At 44.9% G+C, this 21,407-nt stretch overlaps 1 protein-coding gene across 8 annotated transcripts in view; it reads right to left on the bottom strand.

Moving 5' to 3' along the window:
- Positions 1-20,191, bottom strand: part of INPP4A (inositol polyphosphate-4-phosphatase type I A) — a 195,754-nt gene extending 175,563 nt beyond the window's left edge. For 4 of the 8 annotated variants that reach the window (XM_074965253.1, XM_074965276.1, XM_074965257.1 and 1 more), the window contains exon 1: positions 20,058-20,191. The gene's annotated coding sequence lies outside the window, so the exon portion shown is untranslated. The remainder of the gene's footprint in view (positions 1-20,057) is intronic. The other 4 variants (XM_074965286.1, XM_074965296.1, XM_074965304.1 and 1 more) reach the window with 1 other exon arrangement.
- Positions 20,192-21,407: the final 1,216 nt, after the last annotated feature.

Genomic DNA, 21,407 nt, shown 5'->3' with positions numbered 1-21,407 from the left:
GGGGAGCGCACATGAACCACCGTACGCTTGTCCGGAGAGTCCTGTTTGGTTGGCTGGTGCTTCTGGCCCACACAATGGAATCAGGGCGAGCAGCTAAGTCCAGAGGCAGACGTTAAACAGCCAGCAATGACGATAGAGAGGGCAGTGATGAGGATAGTAGTGTGGGGGGGGGACACAGATAGATCGGGGGGCAGCTCCGTGCCACACCCCCTGTGTCCGTACAAACACAGTCATGACACAGTCAAGGCCTCCCCCCACATGAGAGCACAGTTCGAAAGTTACTCAGTCTTGGGCCCCCTCCACGGCGATTTGTAGATTCCCCGGGAGGTGTTCCTCCGGTAGACGGCTGTTTCCCTTCCTTGTCCGGGCTTTCTTTTTCGCAGCTCCAACATTCTAGGGATGCCAGAGCAGACGATAAGAAATTCTCTCAGCCGGAGACGGGTCCACAAACAAACAGCAAGCGGCTGGGTCTGGGGGCTGGGTCCTTCCACTCCCCCCCCTCCGGGGAGCGGGTCAGCAGGCCCCCCCCCTCGGGCGGGGGTTTCAGCTGGAGCGGCAGCAGCGTCCGAGGGCAGGCGGGCGGGGCGGGGGGGGGGCGGCTAATAGCCGGCCAGCAGCCGGCCAGCACTCTAGCAACAGCAGAGAAAGAAAAAAAAAATACAACAAAAGAAAAAAAAGGGGGAGAGCGTCTGGCCCGGTCAGGGGGGAAGCCGAAGCAGGGGCAAAAAGCAAGAAAAGCCCAGGCCAGAGGGCAGCAGGAGGAGAGCAGGCTAAGTAGGTCCCTTTTCCCTGGGTAAGGTAACAGGGAAGGTTCTAGAACAATCAGGAACTTTCTGGAAACAATTAAGGCAGACAGGCTGATTAGAACACCTGCAGACAATCAAGAAGCTGCTAGAATCAATTCTACAGCTGTCCCCGCAGGCTAATCAGGGCACCTGGGGTTAAAAAAGGAACTCACTTCAATTTGTGGTGCATGCAAGGAGCTGGGAGCAAGAAGCTGAAAGTGAGAAAGTGTACTACTGGAAAACTGAGAAGTATAAGCATCATCAGACATCAGGAGGAAGGTCCTGTGGTGAGAATAAAGAAGGTGTTGGGAGGAGGCCATGGGGAAGTAGCCCAGGGAGTTGTAGCTGTCACACAGCTGTTACAGGAGCCACTGTAGACAGCTGCAATCCACAGGGCCCTGGGCTGGAACCTTGAGTAGGGGGCAGGCCCGGGTTTCCCCCCATCCTCCCTACTTGATACCGGAGTTGAACTGGACTGTGGGTTCCACCAGAGGGGAAGGTCTCTGGCCTGTTCCCCAATCCACTAGGTGGATCAGCAGAGACTGCGGGGATTATTGTTCTTCCTTTCCCCATGCTGGCCAGTGATGAGGCTAACTGAGTGAACGGCAGATTTGAGCCATGAAAGTGGCCAAACTGAGGGCTGCTGTGAACCTCTGAGGCGAGAAAATCCACCAATAAGCACAGGACCCACCAAGGCAGAGGAGGAACTTTGTCACACTTCCCATAAAGAAACTCTTATTGCAAAGTATTTCCACTTTCAAAAAATTGCTCCATTAACAGTCATCTAGCACAATACATTTAAACAGGTGAACTAAATATCCCCCACGCAAGTCTTCAACTTCAGAACAGTATCAATATGTTATACAGGAGGTCACGCTAGATGATCACACTGGTTCCTTCTGGCCTTATAACCTATGAAACATTTTCCATCACTAGAAAACGTTCCTGTCTAGCCACGCTACCTGGTCAGCAATAGAGACTGTCCATTTGCATAGACGTAGAGAAGAGAGACATGTGGGGTAAGTGGTAGATGTGAGCAAGATAGCGTGGAGAAAATAAAATCATAATTCTGGGTTTCAAGGGATGGCTTAACTGGGGCCTTCCTGGATTTTCAGTGGTATTGTTGGTACAATATTCATAATTGTTTTTAACTACTTATTTCATTTGTGAGAATTAATCAGCTTTGCATAATTTATTTTTGCGCATAGTAATTTTTAAAAAAAAATACATGAGAAAAACATCTATTTTTCCATGATCAATTTTCATAGTAAACAGATTTAGTATCTGGGACAGTATATTTTTATGCCAGTTTTGCAGTGCTAAATATCTTATTTGCACGTCACCACAACCAACATCTGGTTCTACAGCTGTCCCCGCAGAAGCTAATATAGGAACTCTTGTTTATTTCTGTTTTGCTTTATGTTGCTGCTTCTGAAGCTATAGCAAATTCCTATCTGTAATTCTGATTCATTATGATGATAGTCTACATACCTCCTCTAGGATCTCCTACTTTTATATTAATTAATTTGCATAGTGCACTACCATTATTAGTTCAGTTACTTCCAGACTTTAATTTACAGAAGGTCAGTCCCTTCCCCCTTTCATTTTCTTTCTGAACAGAGTAAATCCCTCAATTCTGAGCTGCCCAGTTGCTTTCACTTTCCCACCATCTGTTTCTATTAATAAAATGTTGAAATTCTCTTTGCATTCACAGTTCCAGGTCCCCTATTTTTTTATTGCCTTGCTTCTTGAAATTATATGAATATCTAAACTCCTTTGTGATTTTACTCCCATAATTCTGGAGGATCTTTTAATACTCCCTCCCACACCCCACTATGTTACTAATACAAATAAGTAGTTTTATCGCTGTCTGACCCATTGTCAAGGTTCCTTCCCCACTCTGAACTCTAGGGTACAGATGTGGGGACCTGCATGAAAGACCCCCTAAGCTTATTTTTACCAGCTTAGGTTAAAAACTTCCAAGGTACAAACTTTGCCTTGTCCTTGAACCGTATGCTGCCACCACCAAGCGTTTTAAACAAAAAACAGGGAAAGAGACCACTTTGGAGACTTCTTCCCCCAAAATATCCCCCCAAGCCCTACACCCCCTTTCCTGGGGAAGGCTTGATAAGAATCCTCACCAATTGGTACAGGTGAACACAGACCCAAACCCTTGGATCTTAAGAACAATGAAAAATCAATGAGGTTCTTAAAAGAAGAATTTTAATTAAAGAAAAGGTAAAAGAATCACCTCTGTAAAATCAGGATGGTAAATACCTTACAGGGTAATCCAATTCAAAACAGAGAATCCCTCTAGGCAAAACCTTAAATTACAAAAAGACACAGCTTATTTTACCAGCCATTAAACAAAAGAAAATTAACGCATTTCTAGCTCGATTTATTAACTTTACAGGAGTTGTAAGGCTGCATTCCTGATCTGTTCCCGGCAAAAGCATCACACAGACAGAAAAAGCCCTTTGTTCCCCCCCACACACTCCAGCTTTGAAAGTATCTTGTCCCCTCATGGTCATTTTGGGCCAGGTGCTAGCAAGGTTATCTTAGCTTCTTAGCCCTTTACAGGTGAAAGGGTTTTGCCTCTGGCCAGGAGGGATTTGATAACACTGTATACAGAAAGGTGGTTACCCTTCCCTTTATATTTATGACACCCATTCATCTTGTTTCAAATGATTTTTAATCTCTTTCCTGACTTCTGCATGGACTTTTTTCCCTTTTCCCCATCCATTCGTTAAACTGTCCCACACAGAAGTCTCTGCTCTTAACCAGCATACTGTTCAGATGCAGTTCATCCCACCTGCCTAATGTAAACTCATTTTTTTCCAGTTAGAACCATAATGCCCATTTCTTAACCTTTCAGACTCTGCAGGCAGAATTGTATTTCTCAGAAAATTACAGACGGCTCCACTTTCTTTCACTTCAGGGATTTGTATTTATTTCTTTCCTTCTACCCCAAAATCAACTGGCACACTGCTTAGGAGGTTTGAAGATACTCACCCTCCAGACCCATTTAATGTTACTCTAGAGACACGGATTGTCAAAGGGAAGGGGAGGTGCTTCATTTTCCTCATGGCTGGGCAGGCTGCCTCCACAGCACTCCCAGCCCAGAAACCAGGGAAGGAGAAGGGCAAAGGCAAACATGGCTTATACCACCTCTGAGTTCCCCCAATCCCTGGGGCTGCCAAGGGTCAGTTTGACCCCTAGCATAAATCAGAGCGGCTACAGACTCAGTCTAATTTACAACAGCCTGCAATGGCTCCCCAAGGGCCATTGTAGCAGACAGGAACAGGCAGTGCACAGTGTGCCCCGGACATGGCTCCCTGCACATCTCCTGTGTGCTTGGAACCGGGGGGGGTGTGGGGGGGTGGCACAGAGCTGGCTGTGGCGATTCCCCAGCTTGCCACTTTGGCCAGATTTAAGGCTTCCTTATGAGAACCTGGCCCAGAATCTCTCACTCAGAGTCCCCATGTTGTTCTACTCCTGGTACTCCCCTGCAGGGTCTGTTCCTTACAGCACTCTTTACTAATCCCTCAAAACACTTCCCAAGTGTTTCCCTGAGTGAATCAATATGGGTAGATATTACTGTCCACTCCCCAGTGCGGATCAGGAAGCTTGTACATAATCTTGCATCATGAACACCTAAAGCAATGAATCATGTACAATTCAGTCTCACCACTGTATGAATCTGCACACTTTTAGGAGCCCAAGAAAGGTGGATTCATACTATCAAAGGGACACAGGCTTAAACACTACAGTGATGGGCACTCTAGAAAACCCAGAAATTCACAGATTTGATAGAATTCTCAGCTCTTCCTCTATACTCAAGAACTGTTATCTTTAATGGTGCCTCAGCTCATAACTTTACTGAGAGTCGCACAATATTTGGGGGTTTTCCTTAAAGCCCAAGATCCTGGAATCATGCTATTATGTGAGACTCTCCGCTTCCATTTTAAAAAATAAGCCTTTAGGCCTTCATGGTTGTGGAAAAGAGCTTGAAAATATGACTCAGTGAACCCTAAAGGCTCAAAAGCCAGGATGCAAATACAGAATGCAAGATGTATTATTTTTAAGCCACTCATGATTTTGGGGGGCTCGACTCATGGTTTTTGAGCAGAGGGTTGGCAGTGGTGTTAACAAACATTCCCCAAATTCTCCTTCACCTGTTACAAATAAAAGCCAAGTCCTGCAACCTCAACTGGTCAAAAGAGAATTATTCAACACCTGCTTTTCATTTGGGGCTTGGAGGCTCTCAGAGCTCAACAGTTTCAAAGAAAACCCCCCTGCTTCCAACACCACCCAGACAGGATCATAATCAAACTACAGATGCCAGCCTGAGGTGTGACCTTCTTACCCAGGGAACAAGAAATACCCACAAATGATGATGAAAGAGAAAAATGCACATCAAAATTCCTAAGCTGAGAGCCATCAGAGTGGCCCCTACAGAATGGTCACTCAGGAGGAACTCTGCTTCCATGCTGCAGCTTCAAGGGAGGTGCATTCTCTCCTTCTACAGCCACCCCTCCAGCAAGCCCAACTAATCAGACCTGCCATGGAGGAAGGAAGATACGGTTCTAAGGGGTTATTATACGTCTGGGATTTCCCAGACATGACCTCTTTTTTTGATCCTCTGATCTCCATCCAGCTTTTTGAAATACGAAAAAATGTCTGGGATTTTTCCTTGTTCACTGCAGATCAGAAAGAGCTGTTTCTGTGCCCAAATTGGTCCCTCCTCTGCATATGCAGCTGCTGGCCCTACCCAGCCCGGCCCTGCCCACCAGCTAAGCGGAGCTGCCAAGTGCCTCTTGGCCAGGCCGCCTACCCTGCTGTGGGGCCTCAGAGCCCTGCCGGGAAGGTGACAGGGCCAGGCCCTAGCTCCCTGCCCCGGTGGGGGGGGGGGGGGGGGAGGCCCACAGGGAGGTGCTGACTGATAGGCTGGTGCTGTGTCCTAGGCCTGTGCCAGCCGCCCTGCCATGGAACGACACTGCCACCCATCTCAAAAGTGAGGCCGCAGATACCCCCTCCAGCACCTCCCAAATACCCCTCCCAGTATGCACATCCCCCTCCTGCATCTCCCAAATACCCTCTCCAGCACCCCCTAACTGCACCACCCCCTCCCCAGCTCCTCCTCTCTCCGGCAGCATCCTCTATTTGGGAACTTAAAATATGGTAACCCTGTTTTAAGAAATTATAACCATCTCTATGACTAGCTAATTTGACCACACATGCACCTGCATTTTGCCTTCTTCATACAAAAGCAGATCACCCAACAGAAACTGAACATGTTCTGTGGGTTCTAATGCACTGAGGCTGAGGGCTATTACATCCTTAGTGGCTAAGAAGCATTATCTGGTGCTGGATTTGAATCCACTATTTCCTTTTTGCTACAGCAATTCGGCTGTACAACACATCAGTTGTAAGTGCAGTAAAAGCTGTCTGCTAAAGACAAGTGACAGAAAACTATAGATTAGAAAAGAGGTGGGTTACTCCCGGCAATATCCTGTTGGGATCAAAGAGCTAACTTCAAGGGGTTAATCCAGTATTGTGCTGGAGGGGGCTTGTGGCAGGCCCTTATAAAAATTCTGCCACTAAAATGAAGGCCAGTTTGGGAGGATTTCCTTATCTCTGACAAACTCTCCATTACATCCACCCCTCCTCTTTGTAAACATGCCTGCCTGCCACACATGGCTTATCAAAGACTGGGGGGCAAGGGGCACAGCCCTGGGCTACTTTTGTGTCTGTCTGGAGAGAAAGAGGCAAAATTCCCCACACATGTTGCCACATGGAAACAGAGAAATTTATTTTAAGGACCAAAAAAGGGGGATTTGCAGTCACGTCTTGTTCCTGTTCTTCTCTTTTTTCCTCCCTTTTTTGCATCTGCCAAGCCATTTAACCCAAACAGGCTGCCACTAAGGCCAGCAGGGTCAGCCCCACATCCTTTTGTCTATCCTTGGACAGTCACATGAATAATGGGAACATCCAGATTTACTACTGTAAGAATCAACTGACTGATTAACTGACTAATGGGGGCAAGGGAGAAACTTCCACTCCAGGCAAGTTATAACCTACAGGGAAATGCTATGTGCATGGGCAGCAAAGATGTAATTCTCCCACAGGGGAATCTGTAAATTAACTTGGAGCACAGCAGTGGAGGTAAAGCAGGAAAATGGAACATTTCTCTGCTCTTGTGTCACATTTGGCCCCCTGAAATTTATAACTCTCTTGGCTAAGTAAGAAATAAGATTTATTAGCAAAATTTTGGGACAAGCTAAATGTCACCTGCTGCTACAAAAGCAAGGAAGAAAAGTAGTTTCAGATCACAAGATGGGGCTTTAGCATGTGTGCGTGTGAGGAGGAAGATCAACCCCAAACCACTGGTACCTTCCAGTGAGGAAGGTTGATTAAAAAGCTTGTGTCCTCCATTTTATTTCCTTCCATTTGCACCCCACTTATTCTGCTTCACACTGTGTCTCTAGCGTAACTCTTCTGTAACAACTCTGTGTATAGGAGATTGGCTTGGCAGCTGCTCAGGGGCAGAGCCGATACCCTTGCTCAGCAGGAGCCTATTCTCCCCAGGCAGGATTATCCTGCTTGAAGATAAGTGGCATTGCAGTGGCCATTGAAAAGCAGTGCAATTCCCTGCACATACAGATAGCTAATTTAAAGCTCTAGTTGAGCCTGTGATGTTTCTAGAATGGCTTTATTTATGCTCTGCCAAATCACTGTTATAAGTCTAGTCATCCTATCTAATAAATGTTGATGCAGTTGCTAATTTTGGACCCAATATTACAGAGTGCTGAACAGCGCAATTCCCCCTGAAATCAATAGGTTCCCACAGTACCTAGAGACAATGGGCTTTCTACTATTCCTGGGCTACTGTATTTTGACCAGCTGAGAAAACAATTACTGAACATTTTACCCAATCAAGACAACCTGTTTCAAAAACTATGTATGTTTTTTTCTGAATGACTGAAATTCTCTCAACGTTTAATCAGTCAATAATATGAATTAAGGCTGCCACTTTTGGTTGGATGTATTCCTGGAGGTTTCATCACATGACACAATCTCTAACTAAAGATTAATCTTTAATTCCTGGAGACTCCAGGACAATCCTGGAGGGCTAGCAACCCTAACACAAATCCACCCAGCAATCTCAGCACAAGATTCATTTAGTACAGGAGATCACCTTTACATTTCTTATTAATTACATTTCGCTGTGCTAGCTTTTTATATATTATATAAACAAGAATGAGACATCCTTCTGGGCATAACAGATTGTTCTCTCCGGGCAGGAAGGCTTCTTGGAAACACAGAGTTGTAGCCTGACCTTAGTGTATTTAGTATAGAACATTTGGATATTGAGACAGATCACAGCGTCACGTAGAAAGCAACATGAAAACTCGATCTCGGTTTAACCTAGAACCTTTCACAAAATGAAGCAGGAAACTTGAATTTAAATCTTGTGTTGAAGGCTTTCTTATTGTAATGTAATTGGTACCCCTACACGTTAAGTAATCTTAATAGAAATATAGTTCTTACCAACTCCTCTTGGAAAGTGAAATATTTAACTTTGCTAAAATATAAGGGGCTAAACCAGGCCAAGTTAATATTGGGGGGGGGAGGGAAATCAACTATTCCTTGTGAATTTTCTTCTTGCAAATATTTGAAATGTACAAAAGTTTTAATTTTACTAACACCATGAAATAAAGGTCTATTCCCTCAGGCTACAATTTTGTCAGGTCTCATAAGCTAAGCAGGATCAGGCCAGTTAATTATTTGAATGATCAAAAGCCTAGGTACTATTGGCAGTTCATTTGGTAGCACTTGTATCTTTGAGTTCATACTGAACAAATGTTTTTCCATGGTGTTCAGAGACACTGTGCTGGTCACAGTGCCATGTGTTATGGTTTTGGGAAGAGTGGAGGAACCTGAGGAAGATGTTATGACATGGGACATAACACAGAGATCCTGGCACTTCACATTCTTTAACGTTCTCATGGCACCTAACAAAAGGGGAGGTGCCGTTGTGTTCTCACCAATGCACACTACAAGTATTATTAAGGTTGCCTGACACTTCCCATTACAAGACTCTATTTTCAGTTGCCTATAACTTTGCCAAACTTTAACCATGTGGGCTGAAGTTTTCCATGCCAAAATGGTTCAGCTGTAGCCTGTTTCCAAGAACAAAGCTAGGAAAGAATACATTTTGTCTATATTTAAAAAATTATTGCACCCTTTTCTCTGAAATGATCTAATGCCCCTATGCTACAGAGCAGGGATTTGAAATTTGACAAGTGGGGTGGGGGTGGCCTTTGTCAGGGAGGTGCCCTTTGACGTCCCAGGGGAAAATCAGCCCAAACTTAAGACACGTTATAAACAACTGAAAAAAACTGCAGTTCACACCCGCCCACTAGACTTAGCTAGAGCTTAAACAGCAAAAATCTCCAAAGATTCCATCCTCACTGAGCATGCTCGAGCCTCTCAGTTCCTAGTGCTGACCAGACTGCACATGTGCCATCCCCACACTGCAACTGAGCATGCTCCAGCCCAGGGCTACCAAGCTGAAGCTGGACTTTCCCTATTTTATAATGGCCACTCCCAGCTGCTCTGAGAGAGGCTCTGAGAGCAGGGGAGCCTGTCTGTGCTTTCAGTGACTCCCCGCCACCCCCACCGGCGCCCGATCAGCATGAAGGAAGAAGCCATCTGATCAGGGGAAGAGAAAGGAGTAGATTGGAGTGAGGAGTCTGGTGAGACTGGAACTGAATGAGGGAGAGGAACTGTGCCCGGGAACTGAAGGGGAGACTGGAACTAGTTACACAAGGAGCCTGTGATGAAAACTGGGATTAGACAAGATGAAGCTGGGGTGAGTAGGAGAGACTGGGAAGAGGAACCAGTGGAGTTGTTAAACAGAGGAGAACTAGGATTGCCTGGGCAAAGAGACTGGGAGAAAGACTCTTGCAGAAGGTGGGGGTGGCTTGAGATTGGATGAGAAGCCTGAGGGGGGAGAATGGTGACACAGATCGGACAAGAAGCCGGGGTCGGGAGGAAAGTAGGACAAGGAGGTGGCCCTGAGTGAGACAGTGAAAAGGCTGACAATCAGACAGACAGACACACACAAACAGAGGGTCCAGGTCAGACTGTAAACCGCATAGGCTAGTTCTCCTAGCTTGGAAACTGGCTAGAGGTGAAAGTAGATAAGGGAAACGGCATATATGTTTCTGTTATTTTAAATCCACTTCCCTAAGCACTTTGCATACACATCTAAGGGTTTTGCCTGTTCCTTTTTTGCCTTCATAGCTTTCCACTAGTCAATCACTGCCCAGGGCCCAGATATAATTCATGCATCTTCAGTAGCTCACTCCTTCCTCTGCTATCTCAACTACCATCTTCTTCCAATCTGACCATCTGTGTCCTCCAAACTTTCATTGGCCTGGTCCTGCAAAACACTGGAATGGTTGCAAAGTACAATCTGGAATCTGATCTGCATTTCTTTGTCCTTGAACTTCTCTACTGCTATAAACACTCTTGTTGTCTGGCTTCGTGATCTTTTTTACTTGAACTTGTAACGTACCCACTAAAAGATAATAATCTGAGCCAACATCTGCTCCTCTACTTACTCTGACATCCCTCCAAAAAGATGTCCATCTCTTATTTATACACTCATGATCTACCTGGCTGACAATCACATTGTCTGGTGATCTCAATGTGACCTTGTGAATCCTCTTGTGCTAGAAGAGACTGCCTCCTATCTTTCGATTGTTTGTGACACAGAAATTCAAGAACTGTTTGACATATCAGTCTGGATACCTTCTGCTGCTGTGCCCATAACGCCTTCCCAGCCAATAGAGCTGTTGCCAATTTGTGCATTGAAGTTGCCTATCAAGTTAATGTCATGGTTAGGCAAGCCATCAAATACTTGCTGCACCTGCGCAGAGAATGTATCCTTTTCACTGTCACCTACTGCATTTGTTGGTGCATATACTCGGATTATTGCATGCTTGACGTGTCTTGTTGGCTATCCTGTTGTTCACTGGTTCCCACGCCAGCAGAGGCTTTGTTGTGATGTTATTCAACATATTTACACCTCTTTTGTCCATTCCACATCCCAAGTACAGTAGAACTGTTTAACCAAGCCTCCACTATCCGGCTCTCTGTATTAACCAAACCAACAGCTGCCTGGGGCTGTTAGCGGCTGAGGCTCCAACTGTCAGCATGACAGCAGGAGCCCCACTGCCCGGGGCTGACAACCTGAGCCCTACAACTCATTCTCTGGTTTATCTGGATTTTTGGTTATCCGACCTGGCCCCAATCAGATAATCGAGGTTTCACTGTGTAAAATTGTAGTACCATCACACACCATCTTCCCACTCCCTGCCCATCTTGTCTCACTGACACCAAGTATGGTCAGATGGTACTTTTTTCATTTCTCACGTAACCTGTGCCAACTTTCCCAAACAATACAAAGAGCTGACAGAGCAGGACATCACAGAAGGATATCAAAGAAAGCTCAGGTGGTTGCGACATGTATGCCCTATGGAACGAGCATGACATCCTGTTGCTACCCAGTGGCACATACAGAGAAGACGACAAAGAAATAAAGAGGAGAGGCAGGTAAGATAGAAGTGCCTAGTTTCAGGAGAAGGCTGAAGAGGCAGAGGAAGCAGCACAGAGGGGAAGACATCAAGCAGCTCTACAGAACAGTGATAGACCTCTTAGGAAGAACCAGACAGTCACAGGTGATGCTTACCAGGGACTCTCGGGTACAGGCATTGAAAATGCATGAAGAACAAGCCAGACACTGGCGAAAGTTTCCATTCCATTAAACGGCCCAGGGCAGATTATGCTCAGGTTTAAGAGAAATGCCAGTACTAAATTAGAAACAGAAGAGGACCAACAATAGCTAATGAAATTAAAGCAACAGTCCAAGATTTTAAAAAGGGGAAAGATTTTTGTGTTTAACAGAATTCAACTTTGGCGAAAGAACAAGTGCCACAAGACTGGAAAGACGGTATCACGGTGTCATTGACAAAAAAGGGTGATCACAGTCGCTGAATGAACCTGGGAGCTATTGTACTGCTACCAACCTCGGGCAAAGTATTGGGCACCATTATGCTGAATGGACTGAACTAGATGAAATATTAAAAGAAGAATAGGTTGGGTTCCATCCAGGCACATCACGTGAACAGATATTTACCCTTTGAGAGATCGTCAGAAAAGCTGCTGCTTGGCAAAAGCACACCTTTATCAAATGTATTGGCTTTAAGAAAGCATTCGATACCCGGTGGAATATTGCTAGCTACGGGATCCCAGACAAGCTGATCAACATAACAAGTTTGTATGATGGAAGTAGATGAGCAGTATAATCAGATGCAGGCCTGGGTGAGTGATTCGATATTGTGACTGGAGTTAGACAAGGGTGTGTGCTACCACCCATCATCTTTGCACTAGAAACACACTGAGTGATGAAGCAGGCAACAAAAGGCACCATGGGTGAAGTAAAATGGGTTAGTGGAGATGAGTTATACAACCTTGACTTTGCAACGGCAATCTTAATTCTGATATTGCCTAACTTTTTAATATTTGACTTTGCAACCTTGATAATGTTCTATTAACACAGAAGTTTTGTATGTGATAAAGATGTAAATTATCACAAAGGATAAAAACCCAGTGTTTCACTGCTACCATAGTGAGCTGGCTTGCTTGCATGTACAGCACTGCCTTCTACTTTGCCCTCAACACTGTAACATTCCCAGAATCCTTGAGCTCAAGTGGCAGGGGCCTATGATTTTGGGGTAGGAATTAAATTCTAACCCTACTGTCCTCCTGAAGTTCCAAGTAGACATAAGGTGCATAATGATAAGCACAAAACCCCAGGTAGCCACAATTTTATTCAGAAAAAAGAAAAGGAGTACTTGTGGCACCTTATTTATTTGAGCATGAGCTGTAGCTGTAGCTCACGAAAGCTCATGCTCAAATAAATTGGTTAGTCTCTAAGGTGCCACAAGTACTCCTTTTCTTTTTGCGAATACAGACTAACACGGCTGTTACTCTGAATTTTATTCAGGTGCATGATCCACAGAGAGCAGAGTGGTCCCATGTTACTGGCTTCCTGCTCCTGGTTTCCATCTGTTAAACTGGTTTTAAAGCCAGCTAAACGCATTAATTCCCTAGCAATTTGTTTTCATGTAACTGTCTATTGGGTGTTATATGATTGTGATAAAAGAGGGATGGGTCAACAGAATCATAACTGGAAGGGTAGAAGATCCACAAAATAATCCCTCTTAACATAAAGACCATACTAGGAAAGCATTCAAGAAATCCTGTAGCAATTGCTGTTCTGGGTAGCTTTCCAAAGCAAGGCCAGATTTTATAGAGTGCTACACGTAACATTTCCACAGGATTTGACATGAGACATTCTTTTAATAAATGCTATAGTGTTTGTTTAAATAATATTGATACACAGAAAACTGCCAGCAGAACTTGCAACACACTAGTGTTTATCAGCCTCAACCTATGGTGAAAATACAGCTTTTAGATGACAGAATTCATACTGAATAATTTTCATGTTTCATGAAAAGCTACATGAAGAGGCCGTATAATGAGCATTTCAAAACACCAACAGAAAGTTTTTGCATTGGCGTCAATTCTAGCTGCCGCCAACATATAATTTCAAAACCAAACCACTGCATTGCTGTCCTTCCTTCCAACACCTTCTTCACAGAAATTGCCTTCTAGATACAGACAAATTAGAAATTTAAAGTGCTTGTTCCTGTGCGTTCTCCATTAAAAGTTCACAATATTCATATTAATTATCAAAATGTGGTTTTGTTTTTCCTCAACTAATGTTTGGTCATTGCACTCATTGTTAGGGACAGACAATTTAGTTTATCAATGGGACGCTGCATACTTAAAAATGCAAATTAAAGCAAGATTCGGTGTCTTTCTTAAAAGTGATACTCTAGCTCAACCAGAATGTATGGACCTGATGCAAGAATTATAGGGTGAGGTTCTATGGCTTGTGTTCCTCAGGAAGTCAGACTAGATGATCACAATGGTCCCTCTAGCCTTAAAATTCTATGAAACATGGTATATAATCCACTTTGTTTGGCACCAGTAGTGATCTCAGCACTATACCATGCATAAAAATAAAGACAGTTCCTGCCCAAAGGAAGCTTACAGTTTAAAGATTACATGCATAGACAGACTGCACAGAGAAATCCAAGAATATGGGACAATTTAGTTTTCCCCTTCCCTCATTATTAATTCAGTTCTTGCAGGCATCAGAGAAGAAGTGTTTTGTTATTTTTTTTTTTTAAAGGGCAATGTGAATGAAGAACCTGAGAGAGACCGTTCCATGCATACTGGACAAATGCACAGAGTGTGCACGGAAAAGAATGAACAGAGCGCTCAGGCAGGCACATATTAAAAAGCCTGATGAAAAACTGTTCACTTGATGCAGTTTGCTAATATTAAAATTTCACTACAGCTCTCATTCTTGAAGGTTATTTGTGAAAATACTTACAAAGCCTATATCCACACCACAGACCAGCAATGGTTAATGCTTTAAATGGAAGCAATGTTGAGCCATAGGACCACAGAAAGACAATACCTTATCACTAGCAGTAAAGAGATACTACGCTTTTTCCCAATGCAAAGCTTCCAACTGTGAAGGCAGAGTAGCAGAACCCATTCTTGGCAAAGCTAATAGTTCTCTGACTGCTATTACTCTCAGTGATTTAAAGGTTATGCATTAGAAAATTCCCTCCAGGAGAAATGCCAGTCACCAGATTCAATCTGTGTATGTTACACCTTAGCTTTGGAGCTGTACGTATTACAGGAAAGCTCATTTATATGGAGTGGTATTACCTTACAAACAGCTTATTCAAATATAAGATTAGTATTTGTTTCTTAGCACTGAGAAAAAAAACGACACATTGTAGAAGTGTTTGCAAACAAGTAGAGACATAGTTCATAAGTTTATGATACAATGTGGTTTACTTCATTGTATTTGTAACTGCTCATCTACAAACTGCCCTAATTCATTCTAGATATGCTGCCAAGCAAAGTTAGGATCAACTGTAAAAATAAAACAATTTATTTTAAATTCTTCTTGAATCTTTGCACATACACTGTCAAGGATCAGACACATTAGGGTGCAAAGTGTAATGTATAATTATTCTTAAAATGCTAAACATAATTGTATTGTATATGTGGGGAAATGTATTTTCCCAACAATGACAAAGACATCTGTGTTTGTGAGCAGATGCCTTTCCTCAACTGCTCCAAGACACTGACCACTACCCCACCTACAGTCAAAGTTCACCCTCTTCCTGCTTTTTGACTTTCATTAACAACCAAAATGGATGAAAAAGTCTAGTATAAGGCTGCTTCTAGGGATCCTAACTTGGGGCTGATGATCAGCCTACCACTAGTTGCTCTATGCCCAGACCCCAGATCCCTCTGTCAGGAAAGACCAGCTTAGAAATCAGCTTCCTCTCTTCTTATTTCCTCCAGGATTGATATTCCTGGCAGAAGTTGTGGATCTAGGCCAACTACAGCCCATCTGCAGGGCTATTAACCCCTTCCTACACTGTTCACCCCATCACAAATTACAGTCTCCAAAGACTCCAGCATTGAGCCCTGAAAGACATAAACCATGAATCTCTTTCCATGGTATCTTTATTTCCCAAGTGCCCCATAAGTTCTACCTCCCTTGTCCTTCATTTCTCCTCTCTCTATATTCTGTCCCTTCCTACTCCTGTTCTATCCACAGTATGGGAGGGCTGTTTCTTTCCACTCTGCTGGGTCTGGACTGCTCCACTACATTTGTCTGCAACATGTGAGCAGAACTGACAGCAATCAGAGATCGCGTCAACTTTCACACTGCAGACCTCACTATCAGCATGACAAAACTGCGGGACATGGCCAAGACGGTGGCTGTCATGATAAATGCAGGACAACTGAGAGGTACATATTCTTATCAATATGCAAGACACTACCAGAATATCAGTGGTCCCCTTTTAAATAAATGTATCCCATTTCTTTAGTAGTCTGTCTTAATGAGATTTCACTGTTTATGAGAATAGTATTGATTAATTGGACATACAGGTCCAAGGACTGTGGGCAAGATTCTGTGCCTTGCCTCTAAGTGGTAGATCAATGGAGGAGGAACAGTATTTTCTCTTGAAAGAGTATAGGATGAAGGCTCAAGAAGGATCTTTTAATTTTAAAAGGTCAATCCTAGGTCATAATTTATATGAGTGTAAATTGGAGCAGTCTACCATTTTGGGGGGAGGGGGCTCCAGTTCTAACAATAAGTAGATACTTCTCAATATTGAGAGATGGACATCATCATCTGTTCCAGGTTACTTACCCCACAGCTATGCTTACCAAACAAAGCCAGACTGTGGACAATATTTGGCAAAAGTATTTTTATTTTCTGAGACTGAGAGAATTCTCCAATCTCTTACAATAAGTGTTGATCAAGGATATTGGGCAGTAACTAGCATATTTATCTGGACTTTTGCAGTACTGAGATAAGGGCAGTTCATGGGAATGGAGCTAGGACACCATCTTTAAAAGAGTCTCAGAAATACCTGTCAGGAATGATCTAGTTATTATGTAGCCCTGCCTAGAGTGCAGGGGACTGGACTTGAAGACCTACTGAGGTCCCTTCCCGTACCATGCTTCTATGATTCTATGCGAATTAGGGGAGGGGGTGGAGGGCAAGTGTTTCAGCGTTTCTGTACTGAGGAACTATCATTTCCAGGTTTGCCAGGCTGCCTGCTCTGGATTGCTCCCTGGACCCACAGCTCCTAGTCGTCATCCTCACGTATCTAAATGAGGCTTAGATGCAGGTGATCTGTGCACCCGATCAAAGTCTGTGTCCCAAGGCAGCTTGATTAATATGCAATGAAGGAATCAGCATGCTTGCTAGGACCCTCATATTGCAGTGCTGAGATCTATGCCCTTTGTCCTGCAGGGCTTTTATCAAGTCAGGCAGGTTTTGCCTCCACTTCTTGTACAGTCCAGGATTGGTCTTCAAAGCCAAAATCTGTTCTTCAGACTCTGCTGTCCACACAGTCAGATCCTGCAGCGTCATCTGAACTATGTCCAGAATGGACTGCATGCTGGTGATGTCATCAGAAGTAGTTCTGCACGAGTGAGCCTGCTACATGGTTGAGATTCCGTTCTCCGTCTGCGTTTTGAGGGGCAGAGGTGTCACAGCTGTTTATATCAACTCTTTCAAAGTTCTTCGCTCCATCAGAGATTTGAAAGGTTCTGCTATCATCCCTGTAAGTTCAAGTGCTTCTTAAAACTGCTGCAGAAACTTTTTGGGTAAGGATGTTTTAGGTAAACACCTAATTTGTATGGATCTTGATCACAGAGTTCAGAATCAGGCAGCCATCTTCCTTCTACAGCTCAAATGACTCCTTGTAAGGATTATTTCATTCATATTTTCAAAAGGTACTAGTGCACATTAGGGATTATATTAAAATTTGATCATTAAAAACAAATTCACTCCAGTGTAAAGCTGTCATATGTCAGTCTTTAGGAAACATGTATGGCACAGGTGCAGACAGCTGAAAATAGAGTACTACAATAGACACTAAATGAACCTGGTACTACTGGCTGGGAGGGGAGCAGCAGCAAGCTCCACATCTCAATTTGGACTAGCCAACAAAGTGCTAAGGTTTAAAATTTTTAAATATTGAAGTTTATACACATGTAAAGACCTATTGCATTTCCACACCAGTCTCAGCTCCCCTCCAACATTTAACACTAGTGTTGAGTTTAGTGAGAAACTGAGAGGAAAATAATTGGGTTATATTCACCAAGGAGTTCCCAAGCCAAGCAACCTGTTGAACTGAATCTTCAGAAGAAAAACAGAGCTCAACAGTGAGCTTTTAAAAACAGGAGGTTCTGAGATAAACACAAGCGTAAAGCTATTTTCCAGGACAACCTGCACTTTTAAACTCACCTCAGCTAACATGACTGAGTCAAGAGTTTGAATCAAATGCACATACCACCACCTCTATATCATTCCCTTTGGTTTAGAAAACCAAAATCAAAAAAGTTAATGGAGGATAGGTCCATCAATAGCTTTTAGCCAGGATGGGCAGGAATGGTGTCCCTAGCCTCTCTTTGTCAGAAGCTGGGAATGGGCGACAGGGGATGGATCACCTGGTGATTACCTGTTTTGTCCACTCCCTCTGGGGCACCTGGCATTGGCCACTGTTGGAAGACAAAATACTGGACTAGATGGACCTTTGGTCTGACCCAGTATGGCTGTTCTTATGCAGACAGATCTCCGCTGTTGATATACTCTGGTCTTGCACATGGATAATAAAATCCAAGATATGTTATAAGCAATCTGCTTCCTTTTAGGGCTTGTCTGCATATGGAAATTGACCAGAATGATTATTGCAAAATAAACTATTCCAGAATAGCTCCCAGTGTGGACACACACATTCCAGAAGAAGAATGCCTCTTTCCATTTTAGCTTAATCCACTTTCAAAGTGGATGCTCTCTCAAATTTTGTACTCCCTCTCCATCGTCTACTCCACCCACCTGGGTTTATCATTATTTGTCATGTGACTATAGTCCTGATACTGTGGTCTCTTTCTGCCTCTTGCATGAGAACTTAACTGGAAAGGCAGAGATCACAAAAGCCCTCAAGGCACCCCAGGTACAAGCAAGCAATTGGTTTGCAGATAGGGGTTTAGAACCCTGCTCCAACTTATTTTTTTCCATTTGAGTGATGGGAGTTGCATTGGATGGGAGGAAACTCCTCCCACTCAAGCTGTGGACTAACATCAGGTGGAGCTTCTAACTCAGAAGAGAGTCACTTGCAAAGGATGGGTTTCAGAGTAGCAGCCATGTTAGTCTGTATTTGCAAAAAGAAAAGGAGTACTTGTGGCACCTTAGAGACTAACCAATTTATTTGAGCATAAGCTTTCGTGAGCTACAGCGCACTTCATCGGATGCATACTGATGAAGTGAGTATGCATCCAATGAAGTGAGCTGTAGCTCACGAAAGCTTATGCTCAAATAAATTGGTTAGTCTCTAAGGTGCCACAAGTACTCCTTTAATTTAGACTGTAAATTCCTCAGGTGCAAAGACCTTGCCATCAAGTATTTCTGTAAAGTATTATGTACACGAACATCACTACACAAAAGAGGTGTCCATGCTAATGTCAAAACACAGGCTCTGTGATAAAATACCCAGAAACATGGATGAAAATAAATGACAATGCGACTGTCACATAATAATAAATTCAAATGGATTGTTGGCAGGATTAATTACAAAAATCAGTTTTGAAGTTCTGCATCTGTTTGCAAGATAGTTATTTATATGCATCTATTTTTTCCTCCAAAACACCAAACTAGGCACAGCTATTTTAAAGTGATCACAGTAGCCCACTTCTCAAGATCAACAATACAGAAAACAAAATTATGCTGACATGGAAAAAATTCACCACGGCCTACAAACAGCTGGACTAGTAAGTGGGAAGTTGGAAGAAAACGATTTTTGAAATTGGAAGGAGACCTTGACAGTGCCTGTTAAGTAAACAGCAAGCATCATAAGCCTGTTCAAAATGGATACTGCATATGAACACCTTAACCGGCGGGATTAATTAGGAAAACTCAACATTCCCCCTTATTTGGGTAGCAAATACAGCATACCCCTTCACTCGCCCATCACTGCTTCCTAAGCTTACGAGGAGCAGAAGCCCCGGCATCAGCCCGCCAGGCCTGCAGGGCAGCCCAGGCTCCGGCAGCCGAGCAGCTGCCGCGCAGACACCCGGAGAACTATTCACAAGCCAGGATTTGTTCCCTCCCTGCCAACTGATGCCCTCGATCTCGGCACCAGGCAAGCCCCAGGCGCAGGCGCGAGCCGAGCGGCGGCCACATCCCGCCCGGGCGCGGCGCGGGGCGGCGGGGCCGGCTCCCGGGCATCGGCGCCGCCCCAGCCCCGGTCACTAAACGCCCCCACGCGCGGGCTGCGGACATCGCGGCGCTTCCCCCCGGCCCCCGCCCCGGGAACCAGCCCTGCCCACGGCGGGCAGCTGCCGGCGCCAAGGGCTGAGGGGAGCCGAGCGTCCCCTGGCCATAGCCGGGGCGCGGTCCGGAGCAGGGACCGCTGCCCCGTCCTGCTGCCGCCCGCTGGTCCCCCCCCGGCCGCTGCTGCACCTCCGAGCCCCCGCAGTGCATCCGCAGGCTGGGGCACAGCCCGGGAAACGAGCCTCCCTCCTTACCTCCGCCGCTCCCGCCCAACAGGGCTCTCAGCAGCAGCGCCCCGCTCCGCCGCCTGCGGCTCCAGCGGCCGGAGGCGTCGACGCGCTCCGCAGCTCCCGGTTGTGACGGCAGAAGGCAGCCCGGCCCCTCCTCCCGCCGCGGCGGCGGCGGCGTCGGCTCGGCCCCCTGCAGGCCTGCTCCTGCCCGGGCGTCCTCTGCCGCAGCGCCGCCAGCCGGGCGCGCGCACCGCCCCCCCGAGGGTGGGCGTGGGGGGGGTCTCAGAAGGGCTGGTAAAATCCCCTCCGCTGAAATCCCCTCCCGCTCCGGCAGGGCCTGGAGCCTCTTGTGTCCGGGGGCGCTGGAACAATGTGTGGAGTGGGGGTGCTGAGCGCCACTGAACCCAGCTGTAAACCCTGTATATGGTGGAAACCACGTCAAACCGGGGGGCGCCCCTAGTTCCTTCCAGCACCTCTGCTTGGGTCTCTGCCTGCTGCACGCGTAGGCCCGCACTTTCAACATGAGGGGGGCCTGCCCTGCTTGCCTTGTGCAAGCCAAAACGGGCCGCTGAGCACTATCCATGCAATCCGCACTGCGTTACCTAGAGCCAGTAGGGTGCTCCACACTGTGCAAGGTATGAAAAGGGCCGCTCCCTGACCCAACGTGCCCTTGGCACTTTAGTGAGCACATGCTATGGGCAACCGCACCCACAAGCTGTGGCCATCCAAGCCTGTGAGCAGTACTGCTGCCAACCTCAAACTGTCAGAACTGAGTCAGTCTGGTCCTCACCCTATGAATTGGAAATTCGTGAATGTCTTAAAAATAAATTGAGGTTTTGCTTATTTGTGTTCAGGTTTTGGAGCCTTCTGGGTGCACTCAGCCACGTCTTCAAACTTTGCTTTGAAACCATGAAGGCTAGAAAATTACTTTACAAAAAACAATTAAAGCTGAGGTTCTCTCCTCAGTCTCCAGGAAGCTGAACCTTAAGTAAACATTGACTATCATAAAACCAGTAATTAAATTACACCTGTTGGCAACACATACAGGTGTGTCATTTGCTTTAAAAAGGGGCAAAATGAAAGGCATCCTAAGATACACAGGTATTTAAGTTTTGTATTAAACATAACCTTACTGATTTCCTCTTCAATGTTTTGGGTTGATTTAAACATTTCCTGCAGTTTTTGAAACATGAGCATCTGAAAACAAAATTGACCAGTTTCTTCTCAGTGTCCAATTTAAAGTTCAAAAATAAACTAACAGCACATGTAGGAAAAAAAAAATTATGTTTTGACTATTGATGACTTTTTATTAAAGTTATGCATTTTTAACAAGATAGACGAGGATTTAAGATGAGACAAAGCTCCAATGTCACT

The sequence above is a fragment of the Natator depressus genome, chromosome 1 (genome assembly GCF_965152275.1).
Source record: "Natator depressus isolate rNatDep1 chromosome 1, rNatDep2.hap1, whole genome shotgun sequence".
Taxonomy (NCBI): domain Eukaryota; kingdom Metazoa; phylum Chordata; order Testudines; family Cheloniidae; genus Natator; species Natator depressus.
This window is presented reverse-complemented; position numbering and strand designations above follow the sequence as displayed.